Consider the following 21588-nt stretch of genomic DNA (forward strand, 5'->3'; position numbering starts at 1 on the left):
CTTGGAATCTGTTGGGCCTATGTGTTAGCTCACACATCACTTGGGTATCCATGGTAACTACCACAACATGGTCATCTGCAGTTTACATCTAGCCCGTGGCATTGAATGGCATTTTAAAAGTGCTAAGGGTCCTGGTGCAATAATCCTCCCATGAGGATCAGCCTCGACGGCTTTGTAGATTGCACTCATGTCAGCAACTCCATATACATTTTTTTTTCTTCATGCTTCTTTCTTCATCCTTTTTTCTTTCTGTCATTCAGACTTTCATTCATTCGATCTCTCTCACTCACTTGCTTTAACTCATTTGTTCTCACTCACTCACTCACTCACTCACTCAATCACTCACTCATTCACTCTCACTCACTCTCACTCTCTCACTCACTCGCTCACTAAGTCAGTCTCTCTCTCTCTCTCTCTTTTTCTTTTTATATATATTTTTTTCCGTCTTCTTCTTCTTCTTCAGACCCTGTCATAGCACTAATGCCTTTCCAATACCACCAGCAGATGGAGACACTCCATTGCAACATTGGTTGTGAGCAGCAGTTTCTAAAAACAAATGCCTCATGGCGGATTTCCCATCCATCAATGGATGGTAAATTTTGTTTTTATCATTCACTGACCACAGAAACCAATGCATGGTCAAGCAACAGCAATGACACACCCTTGTGTATAGGCATGAGACCCTCATGTCATTTAACAGGATTCAGCACCACCCACAAGACAGCTACCTGTCATGTCATGTCAAACCTGCACAGGTGTGCTAGATTATTATTATTTAGTTTTATTTTATTTTTTTACACCAATCAGTGTGCAAACATGGTCATTAAAACGCTAAATGAATAGACGTTCATAAACCAGTCAGTGCAACTCATCATTTTGGTCTCCAATTCTCAAACTCAAATTCTCACCCACGGAGGATTAAATGAGAATCTTTCTTGTTTAACACTGGAATGGGGTGGTGCACTGTTCACTACCCGAAGATACTGCCACATCGGGTCAATGCATAGGGCGACAGAAGCAAGCTTCCAAATCAGCTCCCTTTCTCAAAAATCCATTTAATTTATGGTCCCCAGATAGGGAACGTATGTATCAGTATGTGCTCACAAGTCACCCAAGTGCAAGTATTCACACAAAAAAAAACGTGCCTCAGGATGCGATCTGTCGCAAGATCCTTTCTTTTTTTTACACTTGATCTAAGCCAAAAGGCCTAGAGGGGATAACCGGGAAAGGGGTGGACCCAACCATGTCCCCTTCATGAGCACTCACATTACTCATAGGAATGGAAGGAAGGCTGGCAGCCAACCAGCCTCCCATACACTTTCTGGGTGGGTGGCAGTCAGCCACCCATACATACATACAGCACAGGCTAAACCCACATCATCACTTAAAAAAAGGACAGGCGACCATTGCACTCTGATGGAGCATTTAGCAATGCAATCCATAGCCTGGCTTTTGCCTGAACCCCCATCACTCCTCCTCTTGCATATAAGACAATATTTCAGATCTGCATATGAAAACAACACGCCTACCTTTGTTGCACATAGCTGCCTGCCTGTCTCTAGTTACCCCACTGGCTGTAGCTGCGTCCCTTCCGACATGGAATAACACCAACTGTAACGATAAACTGAAAATTAACAGTATAAACCTGCATCATTTTGGACTCTGGTATTTGCTGAATCCGGGTGACCTGACAATCGATGGTGGTGCCGCTGGTGATTCTGGCCTTCTTGGAATCTGTTGGGCCTATGTGTTAGCTCACACATCACTTGGGTATCCATGGTAACTACCACAACATGGTCATCTGCAGTTTACATCTAGCCCGTGGCATTGAATGGCATTTTAAAAGTGCTAAGGGTCCTGGTGCAATAATCCTCCCATGAGGATCAGCCTCGACGGCTTTGTAGATTGCACTCATGTCAGCAACTCCATATACATTTTTTTTTCTTCATGCTTCTTTCTTCATCCTTTTTTCTTTCTGTCATTCAGACTTTCATTCATTCGATCTCTCTCACTCACTTGCTTTAACTCATTTGTTCTCACTCACTCACTCACTCACTCAATCACTCACTCACTCATTCACTCTCACTCACTCTCACTCTCTCACTCACTCGCTCACTAAGTCAGTCTCTCTCTCTCTCTCTCTTTTTCTTTTTATATATATTTTTTTCCGTCTTCTTCTTCTTCTTCTTCTTCAGACCCTGTCATAGCACTAATGCCTTTCCAATACCACCAGCAGATGGAGACACTCCATTGCAACATTGGTTGTGAGCAGCAGTTTCTAAAAACAAATGCCTCATGGCGGATTTCCCATCCATCAATGGATGGTAAATTTTGTTTTTATCATTCACTGACCACAGAAACCAATGCATGGTCAAGCAACAGCAATGACACACCCTTGTGTATAGGCATGAGACCCTCATGTCATTTAACAGGATTCAGCACCACCCACAAGACAGCTACCTGTCATGTCATGTCAAACCTGCACAGGTGTGCTAGATTATTATTATTTAGTTTTATTTTATTTTTTTACACCAATCAGTGTGCAAACATGGTCATTAAAACGCTAAATGAATAGACGTTCATAAACCAGTCAGTGCAACTCATCATTTTGGTCTCCAATTCTCAAACTCAAATTCTCACCCACGGAGGATTAAATGAGAATCTTTCTTGTTTAACACTGGAATGGGGTGGTGCACTGTTCACTACCCGAAGATACTGCCACATCGGGTCAATGCATAGGGCGACAGAAGCAAGCTTCCAAATCAGCTCCCTTTCTCAAAAATCCATTTAATTTATGGTCCCCAGATAGGGAACGTATGTATCAGTATGTGCTCACAAGTCACCCAAGTGCAAGTATTCACACAAAAAAACGTGCCTCAGGATGCGATCTGTCGCAAGATCCTTTCTTTTTTTACACTTGATCTAAGCCAAAAGGCCTAGAGGGGATAACCGGGAAAGGGGTGGACCCAACCATGTCCCCTTCATGAGCACTCACATTACTCATAGGAATGGAAGGAAGGCTGGCAGCCAACCAGCCTCCCATACACTTTCTGGGTGGGTGGCAGTCAGCCACCCATACATACATACAGCACAGGCTAAACCCACATCATCACTTAAAAAAAGGACAGGCGACCATTGCACTCTGATGGAGCATTTAGCAATGCAATCCATAGCCTGGCTTTTGCCTGAACCCCCATCACTCCTCCTCTTGCATATAAGACAATATTTCAGATCTGCATATGAAAACAACACGCCTACCTTTGTTGCACATAGCTGCCTGCCTGTCTCTAGTTACCCCACTGGCTGTAGCTGCGTCCCTTCCGACATGGAATAACACCAACTGTAACGATAAACTGAAAATTAACAGTATAAACCTGCATCATTTTGGACTCTGGTATTTGCTGAATCCGGGTGACCTGACAATCGATGGTGGTGCCGCTGGTGATTCTGGCCTTCTTGGAATCTGTTGGGCCTATGTGTTAGCTCACACATCACTTGGGTATCCATGGTAACTACCACAACATGGTCATCTGCAGTTTACATCTAGCCCGTGGCATTGAATGGCATTTTAAAAGTGCTAAGGGTCCTGGTGCAATAATCCTCCCATGAGGATCAGCCTCGACGGCTTTGTAGATTGCACTCATGTCAGCAACTCCATATACATTTTTTTTTCTTCATGCTTCTTTCTTCATCCTTTTTTCTTTCTGTCATTCAGACTTTCATTCATTCGATCTCTCTCACTCACTTGCTTTAACTCATTTGTTCTCACTCACTCACTCACTCAATCACTCACTCACTCATTCACTCTCACTCACTCTCACTCTCTCACTCACTCGCTCACTAAGTCAGTCTCTCTCTCTCTCTCTCTCTTTTTCTTTTTATATATATTTTTTTCCGTCTTCTTCTTCTTCTTCTTCAGACCCTGTCATAGCACTAATGCCTTTCCAATACCACCAGCAGATGGAGACACTCCATTGCAACATTGGTTGTGAGCAGCAGTTTCTAAAAACAAATGCCTCATGGCGGATTTCCCATCCATCAATGGATGGTAAATTTTGTTTTTATCATTCACTGACCACAGAAACCAATGCATGGTCAAGCAACAGCAATGACACACCCTTGTGTATAGGCATGAGACCCTCATGTCATTTAACAGGATTCAGCACCACCCACAAGACAGCTACCTGTCATGTCATGTCAAACCTGCACAGGTGTGCTAGATTATTATTATTTAGTTTTATTTTATTTTTTTACACCAATCAGTGTGCAAACATGGTCATTAAAACGCTAAATGAATAGACGTTCATAAACCAGTCACTGCAACTCATCATTTTGGTCTCCAATTCTCAAACTCAAATTCTCACCCACGGAGGATTAAATGAGAATCTTTCTTGTTTAACACTGGAATGGGGTGGTGCACTGTTCACTACCCGAAGATACTGCCACATCGGGTCAATGCATAGGGCGACAGAAGCAAGCTTCCAAATCAGCTCCCTTTCTCAAAAATCCATTTAATTTATGGTCCCCAGATTGGGAACGTATGTATCAGTATGTGCTCACAAGTCACCCAAGTGCAAGTATTCACACAAAAAAAAACGTGCCTCAGGATGCGATCTGTCGCAAGATCCTTTCTTTTTTTACACTTGATCTAAGCCAAAAGGCCTAGAGGGGATAACCGGGAAAGGGGTGGACCCAACCATGTCCCCTTCATGAGCACTCACATTACTCATAGGAATGGAAGGAAGGCTGGCAGCCAACCAGCCTCCCATACACTTTCTGGGTGGGTGGCAGTCAGCCACCCATACATACATACAGCACAGGCTAAACCCACATCATCACTTAAAAAAAAGGACAGGCGACCATTGCACTCTGATGGAGCATTTAGCAATGCAATCCATAGCCTGGCTTTTGCCTGAACCCCCATCACTCCTCCTCTTGCATATAAGACAATATTTCAGATCTGCATATGAAAACAACACGCCTACCTTTGTTGCACATAGCTGCCTGCCTGTCTCTAGTTACCCCACTGGCTGTAGCTGCGTCCCTTCCGACATGGAATAACACCAATTGTAACGATAAACTGAAAATTAACAGTATAAACCTGCATCATTTTGGACTCTGGTATTTGCTGAATCCGGGTGACCTGACAATCGATGGTGGTGCCGCTGGTGATTCTGGCCTTCTTGGAATCTGTTGGGCCTATGTGTTAGCTCACACATCACTTGGGTATCCATGGTAACTACCACAACATGGTCATCTGCAGTTTACATCTAGCCCGTGGCATTGAATGGCATTTTAAAAGTGCTAAGGGTCCTGGTGCAATAATCCTCCCATGAGGATCAGCCTCAACGGCTTTGTAGATTGCACTCATGTCAGCAACTCCATATACATTTTTTTTTCTTCATGCTTCTTTCTTCATCCTTTTTTCTTTCTGTCATTCAGACTTTCATTCATTCGATCTCTCTCACTCACTTGCTTTAACTCATTTGTTCTCACTCACTCACTCACTCAATCACTCACTCACTAATTCACTCTCACTCACTCTCACTCTCTCACTCACTCGCTCACTAAGTCAGTCTCTCTCTCTCTCTTTTTCTTTTTATATATATTTTTTTCCGTCTTCTTCTTCTTCTTCTTCTTCTTCAGACCCTGTCATAGCACTAATGCCTTTCCAATACCACCAGCAGATGGAGACACTCCATTGCAACATTGGTTGTGAGCAGCAGTTTCTAAAAACAAATGCCTCATGGCGGATTTCCCATCCATCAATGGATGGTAAATTTTGTTTTTATCATTCACTGACCACAGAAACCAATGCATGGTCAAGCAACAGCAATGACACACCCTTGTGTATAGGCATGAGACCCTCATGTCATTTAACAGGATTCAGCACCACCCACAAGACAGCTACCTGTCATGTCATGTCAAACCTGCACAGGTGTGCTAGATTATTATTATTTAGTTTTATTTTATTTTTTTACACCAATCAGTGTGCAAACATGGTCATTAAAACGCTAAATGAATAGACGTTCATAAACCAGTCAGTGCAACTCATCATTTTGGTCTCCAATTCTCAAACTCAAATTCTCACCCACGGAGGATTAAATGAGAATCTTTCTTGTTTAACACTGGAATGGGGTGGTGCACTGTTCACTACCCGAAGATACTGCCACATCGGGTCAATGCATAGGGCGACAGAAGCAAGCTTCCAAATCAGCTCCCTTTCTCAAAAATCCATTTAATTTATGGTCCCCAGATAGGGAACGTATGTATCAGTATGTGCTCACAAGTCACCCAAGTGCAAGTATTCACACAAAAAAAAACGTGCCTCAGGATGCGATCTGTCGCAAGATCCTTTCTTTTTTTACACTTGATCTAAGCCAAAAGGCCTAGAGGGGATAACCAGGAAAGGGGTGGACCCAACCATGTCCCCTTCATGAGCACTCACATTACTCATAGGAATGGAAGGAAGGCTGGCAGCCAACCAGCCTCCCATACACTTTCTGGGTGGGTGGCAGTCAGCCACCCATACATACATACAGCACAGGCTAAACCCACATCATCACTTAAAAAAAGGACAGGCGACCATTGCACTCTGATGGAGCATTTAGCAATGCAATCCATAGCCTGGCTTTTGCCTGAACCCCCATCACTCCTCCTCTTGCATATAAGACAATATTTCAGATCTGCATATGAAAACAACACGCCTACCTTTGTTGCACATAGCTGCCTGCCTGTCTCTAGTTACCCCACTGGCTGTAGCTGCGTCCCTTCCGACATGGAATAACACCAACTGTAACGATAAACTGAAAATTAACAGTATAAACCTGCATCATTTTGGACTCTGGTATTTGCTGAATCCGGGTGACCTGACAATCGATGGTGGTGCCGCTGGTGATTCTGGCCTTCTTGGAATCTGTTGGGCCTATGTGTTAGCTCACACATCACTTGGGTATCCATGGTAACTACCACAACATGGTCATCTGCAGTTTACATCTAGCCCGTGGCATTGAATGGCATTTTAAAAGTGCTAAGGGTCCTGGTGCAATAATCCTCCCATGAGGATCAGCCTCGACGGCTTTGTAGATTGCACTCATGTCAGCAACTCCATATACATTTTTTTTTCTTCATGCTTCTTTCTTCATCCTTTTTTCTTTCTGTCATTCAGACTTTCATTCATTCGATCTCTCTCACTCACTTGCTTTAACTCATTTGTTCTCACTCACTCACTCACTCAATCACTCACTCACTCATTCACTCTCACTCACTCACTTGCTCACTAAGTCAGTCTCTCTCTCTCTCTTTTTCTTTTTATATATATTTTTTTCCGTCTTCTTCTTCTTCTTCTTCAGACCCTCTCATAGCACTAATGCCTTTCCAATACCACCAGCAGATGGAGACACTCCATTGCAACATTGGTTGTGAGCAGCAGTTTCTAAAAACAAATGCCTCATGGCGGATTTCCCATCCATCAATGGATGGTAAATTTTGTTTTTATCATTCACTGACCACAGAAACCAATGCATGGTCAAGCAACAGCAATGACACACCCTTGTGTATAGGCATGAGACCCTCATGTCATTTAACAGGATTCAGCACCACCCACAAGACAGCTACCTGTCATGTCATGTCAAACCTGCACAGGTGTGCTAGATTATTATTATTTAGTTTTATTTTATTTTTTTACACCAATCAGTGTGCAAACATGGTCATTAAAACGCTAAATGAATAGACGTTCATAAACCAGTCAGTGCAACTCATCATTTTGGTCTCCAATTCTCAAACTCAAATTCTCACCCACGGAGGATTAAATGAGAATCTTTCTTGTTTAACACTGGAATGGGGTGGTGCACTGTTCACTACCCGAAGATACTGCCACATCGGGTCAATGCATAGGGCGACAGAAGCAAGCTTCCAAATCAGCTCCCTTTCTCAAAAATCCATTTAATTTATGGTCCCCAGATAGAGAACGTATGTATCAGTATGTGCTCACAAGTCACCCAAGTGCAAGTATTCACACAAAAAAAAAACGTGCCTCAGGATGCGATCTGTCGCAAGATCCTTTCTTTTTTTACACTTGATCTAAGCCAAAAGGCCTAGAGGGGATAACCGGGAAAGGGGTGGACCCAACCATGTCCCCTTCATGAGCACTCACATTACTCATAGGAATGGAAGGAAGGCTGGCAGCCAACCAGCCTCCCATACACTTTCTGGGTGGGTGGCAGTCAGCCACCCATACATACATACAGCACAGGCTAAACCCACATCATCACTTAAAAAAAGGACAGGCGACCATTGCACTCTGATGGAGCATTTAGCAATGCAATCCATAGCCTGGCTTTTGCCTGAACCCCCATCACTCCTCCTCTTGCATATAAGACAATATTTCAGATCTGCATATGAAAACAACACGCCTACCTTTGTTGCACATAGCTGCCTGCCTGTCTCTAGTTACCCCACTGGCTGTAGCTGCGTCCCTTCCGACATGGAATAACACCAACTGTAACGATAAACTGAAAATTAACAGTATAAACCTGCATCATTTTGGACTCTGGTATTTGCTGAATCCGGGTGACCTGACAATGGATGGTGGTGCCGCTGGTGATTCTGGCCTTCTTGGAATCTGTTGGGCCTATGTGTTAGCTCACACATCACTTGGGTATCCATGGTAACTACCACAACATGGTCATCTGCAGTTTACATCTAGCCCGTGGCATTGAATGGCATTTTAAAAGTGCTAAGGGTCCTGGTGCAATAATCCTCCCATGAGGATCAGCCTCAACGGCTTTGTATATTGCACTCATGTCAGCAACTCCATATACATTTTTTTTTCTTCATGCTTCTTTCTTCATCCTTTTTTCTTTCTGTCATTCAGACTTTCATTCATTCGATCTCTCTCACTCACTTGCTTTAACTCATTTGTTCTCACTCACTCACTCACTCACTCAATCACTCACTCACTCATTCACTCTCACTCACTCTCACTCTCTCACTCACTCGCTCACTAAGTCAGTCTCTCTCTCTCTCTCTCTTTTTCTTTTTATATATATTTTTTTCCGTCTTCTTCTTCTTCTTCTTCAGACCCTGTCATAGCACTAATGCCTTTCCAATACCACCAGCAGATGGAGACACTCCATTGCAACATTGGTTGTGAGCAGCAGTTTCTAAAAACAAATGCCTCATGGCGGATTTCCCATCCATCAATGGATGGTAAATTTTGTTTTTATCATTCACTGACCACAGAAACCAATGCATGGTCAAGCAACAGCAATGACACACCCTTGTGTATAGGCATGAGACCCTCATGTCATTTAACAGGATTCAGCACCACCCACAAGACAGCTACCTGTCATGTCATGTCAAACCTGCACAGGTGTGCTAGATTATTATTATTTAGTTTTATTTTATTTTTTTACACCAATCAGTGTGCAAACATGGTCATTAAAACGCTAAATGAATAGACGTTCATAAACCAGTCAGTGCAACTCATCATTTTGGTCTCCAATTCTCAAACTCAAATTCTCACCCACGGAGGATTAAATGAGAATCTTTCTTGTTTAACACTGGAATGGGGTGGTGCACTGTTCACTACCCGAAGATACTGCCACATCGGGTCAATGCATAGGGCGACAGAAGCAAGCTTCCAAATCAGCTCCCTTTCTCAAAAATCCATTTAATTTATGGTCCCCAGATAGGGAACGTATGTATCAGTATGTGCTCACAAGTCACCCAAGTGCAAGTATTCACACAAAAAAAAACGTGCCTCAGGATGCGATCTGTCGCAAGATCCTTTCTTTTTTTACACTTGATCTAAGCCAAAAGGCCTAGAGGGGATAACCAGGAAAGGGGTGGACCCAACCATGTCCCCTTCATGAGCACTCACATTACTCATAGGAATGGAAGGAAGGCTGGCAGCCAACCAGCCTCCCATACACTTTCTGGGTGGGTGGCAGTCAGCCACCCATACATACATACAGCACAGGCTAAACCCACATCATCACTTAAAAAAAGGACAGGCGACCATTGCACTCTGATGGAGCATTTAGCAATGCAATCCATAGCCTGGCTTTTGCCTGAACCCCCATCACTCCTCCTCTTGCATATAAGACAATATTTCAGATCTGCATATGAAAACAACACGCCTACCTTTGTTGCACATAGCTGCCTGCCTGTCTCTAGTTACCCCACTGGCTGTAGCTGCGTCCCTTCCGACATGGAATAACACCAACTGTAACGATAAACTGAAAATTAACAGTATAAACCTGCATCATTTTGGACTCTGGTATTTGCTGAATCCGGGTGACCTGACAATCGATGGTGGTGCCGCTGGTGATTCTGGCCTTCTTGGAATCTGTTGGGCCTATGTGTTAGCTCACACATCACTTGGGTATCCATGGTAACTACCACAACATGGTCATCTGCAGTTTACATCTAGCCCGTGGCATTGAATGGCATTTTAAAAGTGCTAAGGGTCCTGGTGCAATAATCCTCCCATGAGGATCAGCCTCAACGGCTTTGTAGATTGCACTCATGTCAGCAACTCCATATACATTTTTTTTTCTTCATGCTTCTTTCTTCATCCTTTTTTCTTTCTGTCATTCAGACTTTCATTCATTCGATCTCTCTCACTCACTTGCTTTAACTCATTTGTTCTCACTCACTCACTCACTCACTCAATCACTCACTCACTCATTCACTCTCACTCACTCTCACTCTCTCACTCACTCGCTCACTAAGTCAGTCTCTCTCTCTCTCTCTCTTTTTCTTTTTATATATATTTTTTTCCGTCTTCTTCTTCTTCTTCTTCTTCTTCTTCAGACCCTGTCATAGCACTAATGCCTTTCCAATACCACCAGCAGATGGAGACACTCCATTGCAACATTGGTTGTGAGCAGCAGTTTCTAAAAACAAATGCCTCATGGCGGATTTCCCATCCATCAATGGATGGTAAATTTTGTTTTTATCATTCACTGACCACAGAAACCAATGCATGGTCAAGCAACAGCAATGACACACCCTTGTGTATAGGCATGAGACCCTCATGTCATTTAACAGGATTCAGCACCACCCACAAGACAGCTACCTGTCATGTCATGTCAAACCTGCACAGGTGTGCTAGATTATTATTATTTAGTTTTATTTTATTTTTTTACACCAATCAGTGTGCAAACATGGTCATTAAAACGCTAAATGAATAGACGTTCATAAACCAGTCAGTGCAACTCATCATTTTGGTCTCCAATTCTCAAACTCAAATTCTCACCCACGGAGGATTAAATGAGAATCTTTCTTGTTTAACACTGGAATGGGGTGGTGCACTGTTCACTACCCGAAGATACTGCCACATCGGGTCAATGCATAGGGCGACAGAAGCAAGCTTCCAAATCAGCTCCCTTTCTCAAAAATCCATTTAATTTATGGTCCCCAGATAGGGAACGTATGTATCAGTATGTGCTCACAAGTCACCCAAGTGCAAGTATTCACACAAAAAAAAACGTGCCTCAGGATGCGATCTGTCGCAAGATCCTTTCTTTTTTTACACTTGATCTAAGCCAAAAGGCCTAGAGGGGATAACCGGGAAAGGGGTGGACCCAACCATGTCCCCTTCATGAGCACTCACATTACTCATAGGAATGGAAGGAAGGCTGGCAGCCAACCAGCCTCCCATACACTTTCTGGGTGGGTGGCAGTCAGCCACCCATACATACATACAGCACAGGCTAAACCCACATCATCACTTAAAAAAAGGACAGGCGACCATTGCACTCTGATGGAGCATTTAGCAATGCAATCCATAGCCTGGCTTTTGCCTGAACCCCCATCACTCCTCCTCTTGCATATAAGACAATATTTCAGATCTGCATATGAAAACAACACGCCTACCTTTGTTGCACATAGCTGCCTGCCTGTCTCTAGTTACCCCACTGGCTGTAGCTGCGTCCCTTCCGACATGGAATAACACCAACTGTAACGATAAACTGAAAATTAACAGTATAAACCTGCATCATTTTGGACTCTGGTATTTGCTGAATCCGGGTGACCTGACAATCGATGGTGGTGCCGCTGGTGATTCTGGCCTTCTTGGAATCTGTTGGGCCTATGTGTTAGCTCACACATCACTTGGGTATCCATGGTAACTACCACAACATGGTCATCTGCAGTTTACATCTAGCCCGTGGCATTGAATGGCATTTTAAAAGTGCTAAGGGTCCTGGTGCAATAATCCTCCCATGAGGATCAGCCTCAACGGCTTTGTAGATTGCACTCATGTCAGCAACTCCATATACATTTTTTTTTCTTCATGCTTCTTTCTTCATCCTTTTTTCTTTCTGTCATTCAGACTTTCATTCATTCGATCTCTCTCACTCACTTGCTTTAACTCATTTGTTCTCACTCACTCACTCACTCACTCACTCAATCACTCACTCACTCATTCACTCTCACTCACTCTCACTCTCTCACTCACTCGCTCACTAAGTCAGTCTCTCTCTCTCTCTCTCTTTTTCTTTTTATATATATTTTTTTCCGACTTCTTCTTCTTCTTCTTCTTCTTCAGACCCTGTCATAGCACTAATGCCTTTCCAATACCACCAGCAGATGGAGACACTCCATTGCAACATTGGTTGTGAGCAGCAGTTTCTAAAAACAAATGCCTCATGGCGGATTTCCCATCCATCAATGGATGGTAAATTTTGTTTTTATCATTCACTGACCACAGAAACCAATGCATGGTCAAGCAACAGCAATGACACACCCTTGTGTATAGGCATGAGACCCTCATGTCATTTAACAGGATTCAGCACCACCCACAAGACAGCTACCTGTCATGTCATGTCAAACCTGCACAGGTGTGCTAGATTATTATTATTTAGTTTTATTTTATTTTTTTACACCAATCAGTGTGCAAACATGGTCATTAAAACGCTAAATGAATAGACGTTCATAAACCAGTCAGTGCAACTCATCATTTTGGTCTCCAATTCTCAAACTCAAATTCTCACCCACGGAGGATTAAATGAGAATCTTTCTTGTTTAACACTGGAATGGGGTGGTGCACTGTTCACTACCCGAAGATACTGCCACATCGGGTCAATGCATAGGGCGACAGAAGCAAGCTTCCAAATCAGCTCCCTTTCTCAAAAATCCATTTAATTTATGGTCCCCAGATAGGGAACGTATGTATCAGTATGTGCTCACAAGTCACCCAAGTGCAAGTATTCACACAAAAAAAAAACGTGCCTCAGGATGCGATCTGTCGCAAGATCCTTTCTTTTTTTACACTTGATCTAAGCCAAAAGGCCTAGAGGGGATAACCGGGAAAGGGGTGGACCCAACCATGTCCCCTTCATGAGCACTCACATTACTCATAGGAATGGAAGGAAGGCTGGCAGCCAACCAGCCTCCCATACACTTTCTGGGTGGGTGGCAGTCAGCCACCCATACATACATACAGCACAGGCTAAACCCACATCATCACTTAAAAAAAGGACAGGCGACCATTGCACTCTGATGGAGCATTTAGCAATGCAATCCATAGCCTGGCTTTTGCCTGAACCCCCATCACTCCTCCTCTTGCATATAAGACAATATTTCAGATCTGCATATGAAAACAACACGCCTACCTTTGTTGCACATAGCTGCCTGCCTGTCTCTAGTTACCCCACTGGCTGTAGCTGCGTCCCTTCCGACATGGAATAACACCAACTGTAACGATAAACTGAAAATTAACAGTATAAACCTGCATCATTTTGGACTCTGGTATTTGCTGAATCCGGGTGACCTGACAATCGATGGTGGTGCCGCTGGTGATTCTGGCCTTCTTGGAATCTGTTGGGCCTATGTGTTAGCTCACACATCACTTGGGTATCCATGGTAACTACCACAACATGGTCATCTGCAGTTTACATCTAGCCCGTGGCATTGAATGGCATTTTAAAAGTGCTAAGGGTCCTGGTGCAATAATCCTCCCATGAGGATCAGCCTCAACGGCTTTGTAGATTGCACTCATGTCAGCAACTCCATATACATTTTTTTTTCTTCATGCTTCTTTCTTCATCCTTTTTTCTTTCTGTCATTCAGACTTTCATTCATTCGATCTCTCTCACTCACTTGCTTTAACTCATTTGTTCTCACTCACTCACTCACTCACTCAATCACTCACTCACTCATTCACTCTCACTCACTCTCACTCTCTCACACACTCGCTCACTAAGTCAGTCTCTCTCTCTCTCTCTCTTTTTCTTTTTATATATATTTTTTTCCGTCTTCTTCTTCTTCTTCTTCTTCTTCTTCTTCTTCAGACCCTGTCATAGCACTAATGCCTTTCCAATACCACCAGCAGATGGAGACACTCCATTGCAACATTGGTTGTGAGCAGCAGTTTCTAAAAACAAATGCCTCATGGCGGATTTCCCATCCATCAATGGATGGTAAATTTTGTTTTTATCATTCACTGACCACAGAAACCAATGCATGGTCAAGCAACAGCAATGACACACCCTTGTGTATAGGCATGAGACCCTCATGTCATTTAACAGGATTCAGCACCACCCACAAGACAGCTACCTGTCATGTCATGTCAAACCTGCACAGGTGTGCTAGATTATTATTATTTAGTTTTATTTTATTTTTTTACACCAATCAGTGTGCAAACATGGTCATTAAAACGCTAAATGAATAGACGTTCATAAACCAGTCAGTGCAACTCATCATTTTGGTCTCCAATTCTCAAACTCAAATTCTCACCCACGGAGGATTAAATGAGAATCTTTCTTGTTTAACACTGGAATGGGGTGGTGCACTGTTCACTACCCGAAGATACTGCCACATCGGGTCAATGCATAGGGCGACAGAAGCAAGCTTCCAAATCAGCTCCCTTTCTCAAAAATCCATTTAATTTATGGTCCCCAGATAGGGAACGTATGTATCAGTATGTGCTCACAAGTCACCCAAGTGCAAGTATTCACACAAAAAAAAACGTGCCTCAGGATGCGATCTGTCACAAGATCCTTTCTTTTTTTACACTTGATCTAAGCCAAAAGGCCTAGAGGGGATAACCGGGAAAGGGGTGGACCCAACCATGTCCCCTTCATGAGCACTCACATTACTCATAGGAATGGAAGGAAGGCTGGCAGCCAACCAGCCTCCCATACACTTTCTGGGTGGGTGGCAGTCAGCCACCCATACATACATACAGCACAGGCTAAACCCACATCATCACTTAAAAAAAGGACAGGCGACCATTGCACTCTGATGGAGCATTTAGCAATGCAATCCATAGCCTGGCTTTTGCCTGAACCCCCATCACTCCTCCTCTTGCATATAAGACAATATTTCAGATCTGCATATGAAAACAACACGCCTACCTTTGTTGCACATAGCTGCCTGCCTGTCTCTAGTTACCCCACTGGCTGTAGCTGCGTCCCTTCCGACATGGAATAACACCAACTGTAACGATAAACTGAAAATTAACAGTATAAACCTGCATCATTTTGGACTCTGGTATTTGCTGAATCCGGGTGACCTGACAATCGATGGTGGTGCCGCTGGTGATTCTGGCCTTCTTGGAATCTGTTGGGCCTATGTGTTAGCTCACACATCACTTGGGTATCCATGGTAACTACCACAACATGGTCATCTGCAGTTTACATCTAGCCCGTGGCATTGAATGGCATTTTAAAAGTGCTAAGGGTCCTGGTGCAATAATCCTCCCATGAGGATCAGCCTCAACGGCTTTGTAGATTGCACTCATGTCAGCAACTCCATATACATTTTTTTTTCTTCATGCTTCTTTCTTCATCCTTTTTTCTTTCTGTCATTCAGACTTTCATTCATTCGATCTCTCTCACTCACTTGCTTTAACTCATTTGTTCTCACTCACTCACTCACTCAATCACTCACTCACTCATTCACTCTCACTCACTCTCACTCTCTCACTCACTCGCTCACTAAGTCAGTCTCTCTCTCTCTCTCTCTTTTTCTTTTTATATATATTTTTTTCCGTCTTCTTCTTCTTCTTCTTCTTCTTCAGACCCTGTCATAGCACTAATGCCTTTCCAATACCACCAGCAGATGGAGACACTCCATTGCAACATTGGTTGTGAGCAGCAGTTTCTAAAAACAAATGCCTCATGGCGGATTTCCCATCCATCAATGGATGGTAAATTTTGTTTTTATCATTCACTGACCACAGAAACCAATGCATGGTCAAGCAACAGCAATGACACACCCTTGTGTATAGGCATGTGACCCTCATGTCATTTAACAGGATTCAGCACCACCCACAAGACAGCTACCTGTCATGTCATGTCAAACCTGCACAGGTGTGCTAGATTATTATTATTTAGTTTTATTTTATTTTTTTACACCAATCAGTGTGCAAACATGGTCATTAAAACGCTAAATGAATAGACGTTCATAAACCAGTCAGTGCAACTCATCATTTTGGTCTCCAATTCTCAAACTCAAATTCTCACCCACGGAGGATTAAATGAGAATCTTTCTTGTTTAACACTGGAATGGGGTGGTGCACTGTTCACTACCCGAAGATACTGCCACATCGGGTCAATGCATAGGGCGACAGAAGCAAGCTTCCAAATCAGCTCCCTTTCTCAAAAATCCATTTAATTTATGGTCCCCAGATAGGGAACGTATGTATCAGTATGTGCTCACAAGTCACCCAAGTGCAAGTATTCACACAAAAAAAAACGTGCCTCAGGATGCGATCTGTCGCAAGATCCTTTCTTTTTTTACACTTGATCTAAGCCAAAAGGCCTAGAGGGGATAACCGGGAAAGGGGTGGACCCAACCATGTCCCCTTCATGAGCACTCACATTACTCATAGGAATGGAAGGAAGGCTGGCAGCCAACCAGCCTCCCATACACTTTCTGGGTGGGTGGCAGTCAGCCACCCATACATACATACAGCACAGGCTAAACCCACATCATCACTTAAAAAAAGGACAGGCGACCATTGCACTCTGATGGAGCATTTAGCAATGCAATCCATAGCCTGGCTTTTGCCTGAACCCCCATCACTCCTCCTCTTGCATATAAGACAATATTTCAGATCTGCATATGAAAACAACACGCCTACCTTTGTTGCACATAGCTGCCTGCCTGTCTCTAGTTACCCCACTGGCTGTAGCTGCGTCCCTTCCGACATGGAATAACACCAACTGTAACGATAAACTGAAAATTAACAGTATAAACCTGCATCATTTTGGACTCTGGTATTTGCTGAATCCGGGTGACCTGACAATCGATGGTGGTGCCGCTGGTGATTCTGGCCTTCTTGGAATCTGTTGGGCCTATGTGTTAGCTCACACATCACTTGGGTATCCATGGTAACTACCACAACATGGTCATCTGCAGTTTACATCTAGCCCGTGGCATTGAATGGCATTTTAAAAGTGCTAAGGGTCCTGGTGCAATAATCCTCCCATGAGGATCAGCCTCAACGGCTTTGTAGATTGCACTCATGTCAGCAACTCCATATACATTTTTTTTTCTTCATGCTTCTTTCTTCATCCTTTTTTCTTTCTGTCATTCAGACTTTCATTCATTCGATCTCTCTCACTCACTTGCTTTAACTCATTTGTTCTCACTCACTCACTCACTCACTCAATCACTCACTCACTCATTCACTCTCACTCACTCTCACTCTCTCACTCACTCGCTCACTAAGTCAGTCTCTCTCTCTCTCTCTCTTTTTCTTTTTATATATATTTTTTTCCGACTTCTTCTTCTTCTTCTTCTTCTTCAGACCCTGTCATAGCACTAATGCCTTTCCAATACCACCAGCAGATGGAGACACTCCATTGCAACATTGGTTGTGAGCAGCAGTTTCTAAAAACAAATGCCTCATGGCGGATTTCCCATCCATCAATGGATGGTAAATTTTGTTTTTATCATTCACTGACCACAGAAACCAATGCATGGTCAAGCAACAGCAATGACACACCCTTGTGTATAGGCATGAGACCCTCATGTCATTTAACAGGATTCAGCACCACCCACAAGACAGCTACCTGTCATGTCATGTCAAACCTGCACAGGTGTGCTAGATTATTATTATTTAGTTTTATTTTATTTTTTTACACCAATCAGTGTGCAAACATGGTCATTAAAACGCTAAATGAATAGACGTTCATAAACCAGTCAGTGCAACTCATCATTTTGGTCTCCAATTCTCAAACTCAAATTCTCACCCACGGAGGATTAAATGAGAATCTTTCTTGTTTAACACTGGAATGGGGTGGTGCACTGTTCACTACCCGAAGATACTGCCACATCGGGTCAATGCATAGGGCGACAGAAGCAAGCTTCCAAATCAGCTCCCTTTCTCAAAAATCCATTTAATTTATGGTCCCCAGATAGGGAACGTATGTATCAGTATGTGCTCACAAGTCACCCAAGTGCAAGTATTCACACAAAAAAAAACGTGCCTCAGGATGCGATCTGTCGCAAGATCCTTTCTTTTTTTACACTTGATCTAAGCCAAAAGGCCTAGAGGGGATAACCGGGAAAGGGGTGGACCCAACCATGTCCCCTTCATGAGCACTCACATTACTCATAGGAATGGAAGGAAGGCTGGCAGCCAACCAGCCTCCCATACACTTTCTGGGTGGGTGGCAGTCAGCCACCCATACATACATACAGCACAGGCTAAACCCACATCATCACTTAAAAAAAGGACAGGCGACCATTGCACTCTGATGGAGCATTTAGCAATGCAATCCATAGCCTGGCTTTTGCCTGAACCCCCATCACTCCTCCTCTTGCATATAAGACAATATTTCAGATCTGCATATGAAAACAACACGCCTACCTTTGTTGCACATAGCTGCCTGCCTGTCTCTAGTTACCCCACTGGCTGTAGCTGCGTCCCTTCCGACATGGAATAACACCAACTGTAACGATAAACTGAAAATTAACAGTATAAACCTGCATCATTTTGGACTCTGGTATTTGCTGAATCCGGGTGACCTGACAATCGATGGTGGTGCCGCTGGTGATTCTGGCCTTCTTGGAATCTGTTGGGCCTATGTGTTAGCTCACACATCACTTGGGTATCCATGGTAACTACCACAACATGGTCATCTGCAGTTTACATCTAGCCCGTGGCATTGAATGGCATTTTAAAAGTGCTAAGGGTCCTGGTGCAATAATCCTCCCATGAGGATCAGCCTCAACGGCTTTGTAGATTGCACTCATGTCAGCAACTCCATATACATTTTTTTTTCTTCATGCTTCTTTCTTCATCCTTTTTTCTTTCTGTCATTCAGACTTTCATTCATTCGATCTCTCTCACTCACTTGCTTTAACTCATTTGTTCTCACTCACTCACTCACTCACTCAATCACTCACTCACTCATTCACTCTCACTCACTCTCACTCTCTCACACACTCGCTCACTAAGTCAGTCTCTCTCTCTCTCTCTCTTTTTCTTTTTATATATATTTTTTTCCGTCTTCTTCTTCTTCTTCTTCTTCTTCTTCTTCTTCAGACCCTGTCATAGCACTAATGCCTTTCCAATACCACCAGCAGATGGAGACACTCCATTGCAACATTGGTTGTGAGCAGCAGTTTCTAAAAACAAATGCCTCATGGCGGATTTCCCATCCATCAATGGATGGTAAATTTTGTTTTTATCATTCACTGACCACAGAAACCAATGCATGGTCAAGCAACAGCAATGACACACCCTTGTGTATAGGCATGAGACCCTCATGTCATTTAACAGGATTCAGCACCACCCACAAGACAGCTACCTGTCATGTCATGTCAAACCTGCACAGGTGTGCTAGATTATTATTATTTAGTTTTATTTTATTTTTTTACACCAATCAGTGTGCAAACATGGTCATTAAAACGCTAAATGAATAGACGTTCATAAACCAGTCAGTGCAACTCATCATTTTGGTCTCCAATTCTCAAACTCAAATTCTCACCCACGGAGGATTAAATGAGAATCTTTCTTGTTTAACACTGGAATGGGGTGGTGCACTGTTCACTACCCGAAGATACTGCCACATCGGGTCAATGCATAGGGCGACAGAAGCAAGCTTCCAAATCAGCTCCCTTTCTCAAAAATCCATTTAATTTATGGTCCCCAGATAGGGAACGTATGTATCAGTATGTGCTCACAAGTCACCCAAGTGCAAGTATTCACACAAAAAAAAACGTGCCTCAGGATGCGATCTGTCACAAGATCCTTTCTTTTTTTACACTTGATCTAAGCCAAAAGGCCTAGAGGGGATAACCGGGAAAGGGGTGGACCCAACCATGTCCCCTTCATGAGCACTCACATTACTCATAGGAATGGAAGGAAGGCTGGCAGCCAACCAGCCTCCCATACACTTTCTGGGTGGGTGGCAGTCAGCCACCCATACATACATACAGCACAGGCTAAACCCACATCATCACTTAAAAAAAGGACAGGCGACCATTGCACTCTGATGGAGCATTTAGCAATGCAATCCATAGCCTGGCTTTTGCCTGAACCCCCATCACTCCTCCTCTTGCATATAAGACAATATTTCAGATCTGCATATGAAAACAACACGCCTACCTTTGTTGCACATAGCTGCCTGCCTGTCTCTAGTTACCCCACTGGCTGTAGCTGCGTCCCTTCCGACATGGAATAACACCAACTGTAACGATAAACTGAAAATTAACAGTATAAACCTGCATCATTTTGGACTCTGGTATTTGCTGAATCCGGGTGACCTGACAATCGATGGTGGTGCCGCTGGTGATTCTGGCCTTCTTGGAATCTGTTGGGCCTATGTGTTAGCTCACACATCACTTGGGTATCCATGGTAACTACCACAACATGGTCATCTGCAGTTTACATCTAGCCCGTGGCATTGAATGGCATTTTAAAAGTGCTAAGGGTCCTGGTGCAATAATCCTCCCATGAGGATCAGCCTCAACGGCTTTGTAGATTGCACTCATGTCAGCAACTCCATATACATTTTTTTTTCTTCATGCTTCTTTCTTCATCCTTTTTTCTTTCTGTCATTCAGACTTTCATTCATTCGATCTCTCTCACTCACTTGCTTTAACTCATTTGTTCTCACTCACTCACTCACTCACTCAATCACTCACTCACTCATTCACTCTCACTCACTCTCACTCTCTCACTCACTCGCTCACTAAGTCAGTCTCTCTCTCTCTCTCTCTTTTTCTTTTTATATATATTTTTTTCCGTCTTCTTCTTCTTCTTCTTCTTCTTCAGACCCTGTCATAGCACTAATGCCTTTCCAATACCACCAGCAGATGGAGACACTCCATTGCAACATTGGTTGTGAGCAGCAGTTTCTAAAAACAAATGCCTCATGGCGGATTTCCCATCCATCAATGGATGGTAAATTTTGTTTTTATCATTCACTGACCACAGAAACCAATGCATGGTCAAGCAACAGCAATGACACACCCTTGTGTATAGGCATGAGACCCTCATGTCATTTAACAGGATTCAGCACCACCCACAAGACAGCTACCTGTCATGTCATGTCAAACCTGCACAGGTGTGCTAGATTATTATTATTTAGTTTTATTTTATTTTTTTACACCAATCAGTGT

General features: G+C 43.3%; 12 pseudogenes; all 12 read right to left on the reverse strand.

Annotated features, from left to right (window-relative positions):
* Positions 1-953: 953 nt before the first annotated feature.
* LOC130308848 (U2 spliceosomal RNA) lies at positions 954-1218 on the reverse strand (annotated as a pseudogene).
* A 1467-nt stretch (positions 1219-2685) lies between these two features.
* Positions 2686-2947, reverse strand: LOC130308807 (U2 spliceosomal RNA; annotated as a pseudogene).
* A 1462-nt stretch (positions 2948-4409) lies between these two features.
* Positions 4410-4673, reverse strand: LOC130308850 (U2 spliceosomal RNA; annotated as a pseudogene).
* A 1463-nt stretch (positions 4674-6136) lies between these two features.
* Positions 6137-6400, reverse strand: LOC130308812 (U2 spliceosomal RNA; annotated as a pseudogene).
* Positions 6401-7842: 1442 nt separating this feature from the next.
* LOC130308852 (U2 spliceosomal RNA) lies at positions 7843-8107 on the reverse strand (annotated as a pseudogene).
* A 1464-nt stretch (positions 8108-9571) lies between these two features.
* Positions 9572-9835, reverse strand: LOC130308813 (U2 spliceosomal RNA; annotated as a pseudogene).
* Positions 9836-11308: 1473 nt separating this feature from the next.
* LOC130308815 (U2 spliceosomal RNA) lies at positions 11309-11572 on the reverse strand (annotated as a pseudogene).
* Positions 11573-13046: 1474 nt separating this feature from the next.
* LOC130308843 (U2 spliceosomal RNA) lies at positions 13047-13311 on the reverse strand (annotated as a pseudogene).
* Positions 13312-14790: 1479 nt separating this feature from the next.
* On the reverse strand, positions 14791-15054 carry LOC130308828 (U2 spliceosomal RNA; annotated as a pseudogene).
* A 1466-nt stretch (positions 15055-16520) lies between these two features.
* On the reverse strand, positions 16521-16784 carry LOC130308816 (U2 spliceosomal RNA; annotated as a pseudogene).
* Positions 16785-18254: 1470 nt separating this feature from the next.
* LOC130308818 (U2 spliceosomal RNA) lies at positions 18255-18518 on the reverse strand (annotated as a pseudogene).
* Positions 18519-19997: 1479 nt separating this feature from the next.
* Positions 19998-20261, reverse strand: LOC130308839 (U2 spliceosomal RNA; annotated as a pseudogene).
* Positions 20262-21588: the final 1327 nt, after the last annotated feature.

This window comes from Hyla sarda, unplaced genomic scaffold, assembly GCF_029499605.1.
Source record: "Hyla sarda isolate aHylSar1 unplaced genomic scaffold, aHylSar1.hap1 scaffold_1498, whole genome shotgun sequence".
NCBI classification, from domain to species: Eukaryota; Metazoa; Chordata; class Amphibia; order Anura; family Hylidae; genus Hyla; species Hyla sarda.